Source organism: Arachis hypogaea, chromosome 4 (assembly GCF_003086295.3).
Source record: "Arachis hypogaea cultivar Tifrunner chromosome 4, arahy.Tifrunner.gnm2.J5K5, whole genome shotgun sequence".
In the NCBI taxonomy this organism is placed as follows: domain Eukaryota; kingdom Viridiplantae; phylum Streptophyta; class Magnoliopsida; order Fabales; family Fabaceae; genus Arachis; species Arachis hypogaea.
In genome coordinates, this window is record NC_092039.1 from 31,825,608 (window position 1) to 31,835,690 (window position 10,083).

The 10,083-nt window shown below is 38.1% G+C and overlaps 1 non-coding gene across 1 annotated transcript; it reads right to left on the reverse strand.

Moving 5' to 3' along the window:
- Positions 1 to 9,476: 9,476 nt before the first annotated feature.
- LOC112798589 (small nucleolar RNA R71) lies at positions 9,477 to 9,584 on the reverse strand. Its single transcript, XR_003200195.1, has one exon. It is a non-coding gene; the product is annotated as a small nucleolar RNA R71 (small nucleolar RNA).
- Between the last annotated feature and the right edge of the window lie 499 nt (positions 9,585 to 10,083).

The following is a 10,083-nucleotide window of genomic DNA, read 5'->3' on the forward strand; positions in this document are numbered from 1 at the left end:
GCTTCTAGTTGGCTCTTCAAGTATTGGGCCTTTGGATCTTGAGTTTGAAGCAGTTCTCTTCTTCATTTGGGCTTAGTTTTACTTACAGAGAGAAAGTGTGAAGTGGGCAGAGACTTTAGCTCAGGACGTTAGGGGTGTTAACGTTTTAGTGAAAGTATGAGTTCGAGAACGTTAGTGACACTCAACATTGTCACTAACGTTCCAATGTACCCCTTTGCCTCACGTTAGAGCCCACGTTAACTAGGTTAACGTGGCCTTGCCAACCTTTGAGAACGTTAGTGACACTTAACATTGTCACTAACGTTCCAATGTGCCCCAATGTCTCACGTTAGAGTCCATGTTAACTAGGTTAACATGGCTTCTAACGTGGCCTTGCCAACCTTCGAGAACGTTAGTGACACTTAACATTGTCATTAACGTTGGCTTCCTCCCCCCTTTTAACGTTAGAGGCCACGTTAACTAAGTTAACGTGGACTCTAACGTGGCCACTTATGATCATTGGCCAACGTTAGTGATAATGTTAAGTGTCACTAACATTGGCTCAAAGTCCCTTCTTCACGTTAGAGTTCACGTTAACTTAGTTAACGTGACTCTTAATGTGGGCAATGATGGCTTCGAGAGCGTTATTGGCAATCACTTTTCTCATTAACTTTGCAAGTTACCTCCCATTCCACGTTAGTGGTAACGTTAATTAGATTAACGTGACTGCTAAGTGGTTTTTCCTTCCTTCCTTTGTCTTGAAATCAAGCAATAGAGTGCATCAAAGTTCTAGTCCAAGTCTTGGGTATTGCAACATACAATTTGTTATTAAACTCATGCAAAATGCTCATGAAATCATGTAAAATTCACAATGTATGCTTGAATCAAGGTGTAAATGAATATCTACCCAAAACTAGCTTATTTCCTAAGGAGATGCATGAAACTACCTTAAAAACAGTAAAGAAAAGGTCAGTGAAACTGGCCAAGATGCCCTAGCATCAGATGGCAAATAAGATGAGGAAAAGCTAGCCTTGCGAAAGTAGAGGACTTATCGGCTATTTTGTAGAATACAAGGGAGATGACTTCATGAATTTCTACTTCCTCTCCAATCATGATGCTATGGATCATGATGGCCCGATCCATAGTAACTTCAGATCGGTTGCTAGTGGGGATGATGGAGCGTTGGATAAACTCCATCCATCCTCTAGCCACAGGCTTGAGGTCTAGTCTTTTTAGTTAAACCAGCTTGCCTTTGGAGTCTCTTTTCCATTGAGCTCCTTCAACACATATGTCCCTAAGGACTTGGTCTAACCTTTGATCAAAGTTGACCCTTCTTGTGTAGGGGTGTGCATCTTCTTGCATCATGGGCAAGTTGAATGCCAACCTCACATTTTCTGGACTAAACTCTAAGTATTTTCCCCGAACCATTGTAAGATAGTTCTTTGGATTCGGGTTCATACTTTGATCATGGTTCCTAGTGATCCATGCATTAGCATAGAACTCTTGAACCATCAAGATTCCGACTTGTTGGATGGGATTGGTTAGAACTTTCCAACCTCTTCTTTGGATCTCATGTCAGATTTTCGGATACTCATTTTTCTTGAGTTTGAAAGGGACCTCGGGGATCACCTTTTTCTTGGCCACAACATCATAGAAGTGGTCTTGATGGGCTTTGGAAATGAATCTCTCCATCTCCCATGACTCGGAGGTGGAAGCTTTTGTCTTTCCTTTCCCTTTTCTAGAGGTTTCTCCGGCCTTAGGTGCCATCAATGGTAATGGAAAAACAAAAAGCTTATGCCTTTACCACACCAAACTTAAAATTTTGCTCGCCCTCGAGCAAGAGAAGAAAGAAAAGAAGAAGAAGAAGAGAAAAGATGGAGGAGAGTAAGGGAGGTGTATTCAGCCAAGGTGTAGAAGAGGGAGTTGTGTTGTGTGAAAATTAAGGAGAATGGAGGGGTTTATATGGTGAGGGGAGAGGGAGTAGGTTCGGCCATTTAGGGTGGGTTTGGGTGGGAAAGAAATTTTGAATTTTGAAGATATGTGGGGTTTATGGGAAAGAGTGGATGGATGTGAGTGGTGAAGGGGGTAATTGGGAAGAGAGATTGAGGTGATTGGTGAAGGGTTTTGGGGAAGAGTGTTTATTGGAAAGAAAGGATGAAGGTTGAGAAGAGGGGAGAATATGGTAGGTGGGGATCCTGTGGGGTCCACAGATCCTGAGGTGTCAAGGATTTACATCCCTGCACCAATTAGGCATGTAAAATGCCTTTCCATGCAATTCTGGTGTTTAAACGCCGAAGTGATGCATGTTCTGGGCGTTCAACGCCCTTGTGCAGCATGTTTCTGGCATTGAACGCCAGTTCCATACTTGTTTCGGGAGTTCAGCGCCAGCTCTCTGATGAGCATTGAAGCATTTTCGTGTAGAGACTTTTCTTGAATGACTGTGACGAGCTTCAAACTCACGATTGTGGGGCGTTAGTGATAGACGCAAAAGAATCACTGGATTCTATTCTGACATGATCGAGAACCGACAGCTGAATAGCCGTGCTGTGACAGAGCGCATTGAACATTTTCACTGAGAGGACGAGACTGTAGCCATTGACAACAGTGATGCCCAACATACAGCTTGCCATGGAAAGGAGTAAGAAGGATTGGACGAAGACAGTAGGAAAGCAGAGAGACGGAAGGGACAAAGCATCTCCATACGCTTGTCTGAAATTCTCACCAATGAATTGCATAAGTATCTCTATCTTTATTTTATGCTTTATTCATAAATCATCTATAATCATTTGAATCTACAAGATGACCATAGCTTGCTTCATACCAACAATCTCCGTGGGATCGACCCTTACTCGCGTAAGGTTTATTTCTTGGACAACCCAGTGCACTTGCTGGTTAGTTGTGTGAAGTTGTGATAAAGAGTTGAGATTGCAATTGAGCGTACCATGTTGATGGCGCCATTGTTGATCACAATTTCGTGGACCACTCTCCTCAAGGTGCATTCCTGGTATTTGAACGCCGGGATGTTTCTTGTTTCTGGCGTTCAGCACCAGATCCATGCTCTGTTCTGGCGTTGAACGCCAGCCAGATGCTCCTTACTGGCGTTTTAACGCCAGTAAGTCCTTCTTCTAGGGTGTATTTTTCTTCTGCTGTTTTTGATTCTGTTTTTAATTTTAATATTTTTTTCGTGACTCCACATGATCATCAACCTAATAAAACATAAAAGAACAATGAAAATAAAATAAAATTAGATAAATAAAATCATGATGGCTCCTAGATATTGAGCAACTTGCTCTCCAGTTACATCTTCATCCTCTTCAGAGGAAGAATAATCTTCAGAGCTCATGAATGGCAGAAGGAGATTTAATGGAATCTCTATGGTCTCTATATGAGCCTCAGATTCCTTTGGATCCTCAATAGGAAACTCCTTCCTTCTTGAGAGACGTCCCATGAGATCTTTCTCATTGGAATTCGCGTCCTCTCCCTCTTCCTTGCATTCGGCCATATTGATTATATCAATGGCCTTGCACTCTCTTTTTGGATTTTCTTCAGTATTGCTTGGGAGAGTACTAGGAGGGATTTCGGTGATTTTCTTACTCAGCTGGCCTACTTGTGCCTCCAGATTTCTGATGGAGGACCTTGTTTCATGAATGAAACTTAAAGTGGCCTTAGACAGATCAGAGACTAAGTTTGCTAAGTTAGAGGTATTCTGTTCATAATTCTCTGTCTGTTGCTGAGAAGATGATGGATAAGGCTTGATATTGCTGAGCCTATTTCTTCCATCATTATTAAAGCCTTATTGAGGCTTTTGTTGATCCTTTCATGAGAAATTCGGATGATTTCTCCATGATGAATTATAGGTGTTTCCATAAGGTTCACCCATGTAATTTACCTTTGCCATTGTAGGGTTTTCAGGATCATAAGCTTCTTCTTCAGAAGATGCCTCTTTAGTACTGTTGGATGCATTTTGCCATCCATTCAGACTTTGAGAAATTATGTTGACTTGCTGAGTCAACACTTTGTTCTGAGCCAATATGGCATTCAGAGCATCAATTTCAAGAACTCACTTCCTCTGAGGCATCCCATTATTCACGGAATTCCTCTCAGAAGTATACATGAATTGGTTATTTGCAACCATGTCAATAAGTTCTTGAGCTTCTGCAGGTGCTTTCTTTAGGTGAATGGATCCACCTGCAGAGTGGTCCAATGACATCTTGGAAAACTCAGATAGACTATCACATAATATATCTAATATGGTCCACTTTGAAAACATGTCAGAAGGACACTTTTTGGTCATCTGTTTGTATCTTTCCCAAGCTTCATAGAGGGATTCACCATCTTTTTGCTTGAAGGTCTGAACATCCACTCTAAGCTTGCTCAGCTTTTGAGGAGGAAAGAATTTATCCAAGAAGGTTGTGACCAGCTTATCCCAGGAGTCCAGGCTATCTTTAGGCTGTGAGTCCAACCATGTTCTAGCTCTGTCTCTTATAGCAAAAGGGAAAAGCACGAGCCTGTAGACTTCATGATCTACTCCATTCGTCTTAACAGTCTCACAAATCTGCAAGAACTCAGTTAAAAACTGGTAAGGATCTTTACATGGAAGTCCATGAAACTTGCAGTTCTGTGCATTAGAGCAACTAATTGAGGTTTCAGCTCAAAATTGTTTGCTCCAATGGCAGGAATTGAGATGCTTCTTCTATCAAACTTGGACGTGGGTTTAGTAAAATCACCAAGCATCCTCCTTGCATTATTGTTGTTGGGTTCGGCTGCCATCTCCTTCTCTTGTTCGAAAATTTCAGAAAGGTTACCTCTGGATTGTTGTAATTTAGCTTCTCTTAGTTTCCTCTTCAGAGTCCTTTCAAGTTCAGGATTAGCTTCAACAAGAGTGTTTTTTTCCTTGTTCCTGCTCATATGAAAGAGAAGAGAACAAGAAAAGAAGAGAAATCCTCTATGTCACAGTAAAGAGGATCCTTATTATTAGTAGAAGAAGAAAAGAATAAAGAAAGGAGAATTCAAACACAAGGGTAAGGATAGAGGCAGTGATTGGAGATGAAGAGAGGTGAAGAGAAGTGTTAGTAAATGAATAAATAAATAGAAGAAGATGAGAGAGAGAATTCGGAAATTAATTTTAAAAAGGAGTTAATGATTTTTGAAAATTAAAGATGAGATAGAATTAAAATTAAAATTTAAAACAATTAGTTAATTAAAAAGAATTTTTTTTTGAAAAAGAGGGAGGTATTTTCGAAAATTAGAAAGGGGAGAGTGGTTAGGTGGTTTTGAAAAGGATAAGAAACAAACAAAAAGTCAAATAATTAGTTGGAAGAGATATTAAAATCAAATTTGAAAAGATAAGAAGATAAGTAGATAAGATATTTTAAAATCAAATTTTTGAAAAAGATAAAATTTTGAAAAATATATGATATAAAAGATAGGATAAGATAGATTTAATTTTTAAAGTTAAAATTAATTACTTAACTAACAAGAAACTAAAAGATAAGATTCTAGAATTTAAAGATTGAACCTTTCTTAACAAGAAATTAACAACTTCAAATTTTTGAACCAATCACATTAATTGTTAGCATAATTTTCGAAAATAAAGATAAAGTTAAGAAAAACATTTTTGAAAAACATTTTTTTTAAAAGGAAAATTTCGAAAAATTAATAAGAAGAATGAAAAAGATTTGATTTTTGAAAAAGTTTTGAAAAGATAAGATTTTTAAAATTGAAAATTTGACTTGACTTGTAAGAAACAACTAATTTAAAAAAAAAATTTTGACTAAGTGATGAGCGGATAATTTATACGCTTTTTGGCATTGTTTTTAGTATGTTTTAGTTATTTTTATTAGTTTTTATTTAAAATTCACTTTTCTGGACTTTACTATGAGTTTGTGTGTTTTTCTATGATTTCAAGTATTTTCTGGCTGAAATTGAGGGACCTGAGCAAAAATCTGATTCAGAGGCTGAAAAGGACTGCAGATGTTGTTGGATTCTGACCTCCCTGCACTCAAAGTGAATTTTCTGGAGCTACAGAAATCTAATTGGTGCGCTCTCAATTGCGTTGAAAATTAGACATCCTGAGCTTTCCAGCAATGTATAATAGTCCATACTTTGCCCGAGATTTGATGGCCCAAATAGGCGTTCCAAGTCAGCTCAAGAATTCTAGCGTTTAACGCCGGAACTGGCACAAGAATGGGAGTTAAACGCCCAAACTGGCACAAAAGCTGGCGTTTAACTCCAAGAAAAGTCTCTACACGAAAATGCTTCAATGCTCAGCCCAAGCACACACCAAGTGGGCCCGGAAGTGGATTTTTATGTCATTTACTCATCTTTGTAAACCCTAAGCTACTAGTTCTCTACAAATAGGACCTTTTGCTATTGTATTAGACATCTTTTGATCACTTTAGATCTCTAGATCATCTTTGGATGTCTAGTTCTTAGATTATGGGGGCTGGCCTCTCGGCCATGCCTAGACCTTGTTCTTATGTATTTTCAACGGTGGAGTTTCTACACACCATAGATTAAGGTGTGGAGCTCTGCTGTACCTCGAGCATTAATGCAATTACTATTGTTCTTCTATTCAATTCAGCTTATTCTTGTTCTAAGATATTCATTCGTACCCAAGAACATGACGAATGTGATGATTATGTGACGCTCATCACCATTCTCACTTATAAACGTGTGCCTGACAACCACTTCCGTTCTACAAGCAAACAAGGCTTGAATGTTTATCTCTTGGATTTCTTAATCAGAATCTTCGTGGTATAAGCTAGAATTAATGGCGGCATTCAAGAGAATCCGGAAGGTCTAAACCTTGTCTATGGTATTTTGAGTAGGATTCGAGGATTGAATGACTGTGATGAGCTTCAAACTCGCTATTGTGGGGCATTAGTGACAAACGCAAAAGAATCACTGGATTTTATTCCGACATGATCGAGAACCGACAGCTGAATAGCCGTGCTGTGATAGAGCACGTTGAACATTTTCACTGAGAGGACAGGACTGTAGCCATTGACAACGGTGATGCCCAACATACAGCTTGCCATGGAAAGGAGTAAGAAGGATTGGATGAAGACAGTAGGAAAGCAGAGAGACGGAAGGGACAAAGCATCTCCATACACTTATCTGAAATTCTCACCAATGAATTACATAAGTATCTCTATCTTTATTTTATGCTTTATTCATAAATCACCAATAACCATTTGAATCTGCCTGACTGAGATTTACAAGATGACCATAGCTTGCTTCATACCAACAATCTCCGTGGGATCGACCCTTACTCGCGTAAGGTTTATTACTTGGACGACCCAGTGCACTTGCTGGTTAGTTGTGCAAAGTTGTGAGAAAGAGTTGAGATTGCAAATGAGCGTACCATGTTGATGGCGCCATTGATGATCACAATTTCGTGCACCAAGTTTTTGGCGCCATTGCCGGGAATTGTTTGAGTTTGGACAACTGACGGTTCATCTTGCTGCTTAGATTAGGTATTTTTCAGAATTTTTAAGAATGAATTCTAGAGTTTCAAGGTGATGTTTTTATCATCACCAAAGCTGATTGATTCTCATCAATTTAGCTCTTGAATGCAATGTCCTGCTGAAGCTTGGCTAGCCATGTCTAATTTCTTTAGACTGAAGCTTTAGACTAACATTGCATGATTCCTGGAATTCTTATTAAAAATTTTGAATCTCTTTATTTTCATTTCCACTCAATTTTCGAAAAATCCAAAAAAATTTACAAAATCATAAAAACCAAAATATTTCTTGTTTGAGTCTAGTGTCTCATTTTAAGTTTGGTGTCAATTGCATGTTTCTATTCTTCTTGCATTTTTTGAATTCAGTCATGTGTCTTCATTGATCTTCAAGTTGTTCTTGATGATTTACTTGCTCTGATCTTTAAATTCTCTTGTTTTGTGTGTTTTGTTGTTTCTCATATGCATTCTCAATTTGTTAGTGTCAGTAGTGTACAAACTTCTAAGTTTGGTGTCTTGCATGCATTGTTTATTTGATTTTAGTTGCATTTTGATCATTAAAAAAAATCCAAAAAAATTTTAATTTTTGTCTTTTCAAGTCAATAATACAGAGAATTGAAGATTCAGAACATACAGTGGAGGAATTACACAGAAAAAGCTGGGCATTCAAAACGCCTAGTAAGGAAGGAAAACTGGCGTTTAAACGCCAGCCAGGGTGCCTGGCTGGGCGTTTAATGCCTAAAAGGGTAGCATTTTGGGCGTTAAACGCCAGAATGGATACCATTCTGGGCGTTTAACGCCAGGATAGCATAAGAGGGAAGATTTTGTTTTTAATGCAATTTTTTTTCAAGATTTCATAATTTTTCAAAATCAAATCTTTTTCAAATCATATCTTTTCAATCATATATTTTCAAAATCAATTTCTTTCCATTTTCAAAAATACTTGCTAACAATTAATGATTTGATTCAACATTTCAAGTATGTTGCCTTTTCTGTTGAGAAAGGTTTAATGATTGAATCATATCTTTTCTTGTTAACCAAGTCATTAATTTTAAAAATCAAATCTTTTTAAATTGTTTTTCAATCATATCTTTTCAATCATATCTTTTTAAAACCATAACTTTTCAATCATATCTTTTTAATCACATCTTTTTCAAAATAGTTTTCAATCATATCTCTTTGATTTCCAATTTCAAAATCTTTTTAAAAATCACTTTATTTCTTTCTCAATCTTAGTTTTCGAAAATCAATTACCATTTTTTCAAAATTTCTTTTAATTAATTCACTTTAATTTTCGAAAATTTCTTCCCCTCTTCTCACATCCTTCTATTTATGGACTAACACTCCTCCTCAATGCACAATTCAAACTCTATCTTTCTAAGTTCGAATTCTTCTACCTCTTCCTTCTATTTTTCTTTTCCTCTAACACCTCAAGGAATCTCTATACTGTGATACAGAGGATTCCATATTTTCTTGTTCTCTTCTCTTTCATATGAGCAGGAATAAAGACAAAAGCATTCTTGTTGAGGCTGACCCTGAACCTGAAAGGACCTTGAAGCGAAAGCTAAGAGAAGCTAAGGCACAACTCTCTGTAGAGGACCTAACAAAAATCTTCAAAGAAGAAGAACCCATGGCAGCCGAAAACAACAACAATGCCAACTATGCAAGGAAGGTGCTGGGTGACTTTACTGCACCTACTCCCGACTTCTATGGGAGAAGCATCTCTATCCCTGCCATTGGAGCAAACAACTTTGAGCTTAAGCCTCAATTAGTTTCTCTAATGCAACAGAATTGCAAGTTCCATGGACTTCCGTTGGAAGATCCTCATCAGTTCTTAGCTGAATTCTTGCAAATCTGTGACACTGTCAAGACTAATGGGGTTGACCCTGAGGTCTACAGACTTATGCTATTCCCTTTTGCTATAAGAGACAGAGCTCGGATATGGTTGGACTCACAACCTAAAGAAAGCCTGAACTCTTGAGAAAAGCTAGTCAATGCCTTCTTGGCAAAGTTCTTTCCACCTCAAAAATTGAGTAAGCTTAGAGTGGAAGTCCAAACCTTCAGACAGAAGGAAGGAGAATCCCTCTATGAAGCTTGGGAAAGATACAAACAATTAATCAGAAAGTGTCCCTCTGATATGCTTTCTGAATGGAGCATCATAGGTATCTTCTATGATGGTCTATCTGAACTGTCCAAGATGTCTTTGGATAGCTCTGCTGGAGGATCTCTTCATCTGAAGAAGACGCCTACAGAAGCTCAAGAGCTGATTGAAATGGTTGCAAATAACCAATTCATGTACACTTCTGAAAGGAATCCTGTAAACAATGGGACTAATCAGAAGAAAGGAGTTCTTGAGATTGACACTCTGAATGCCATATTGGCTCAGAACAAAATATTGACTCAGCAAGTCAATTTGATTTCTCAAAGTCTGTCTGGAATGCAAAATGCACCAGGTAGTACTAAGGAGGCTTCATCTGAAAAAGGAGCTTATGATCCTGAGAACCCTTCAATGGAAGAGGTGAATTACATGGGAGAACCCTATGGAAACACCTATAATCCTTCATAGAGAAATCATCCAAATCTCTCATGGAAGGACCAACAGAGACCTCAACAAGGTTTCAACAACAATAATGGTGGAAGAA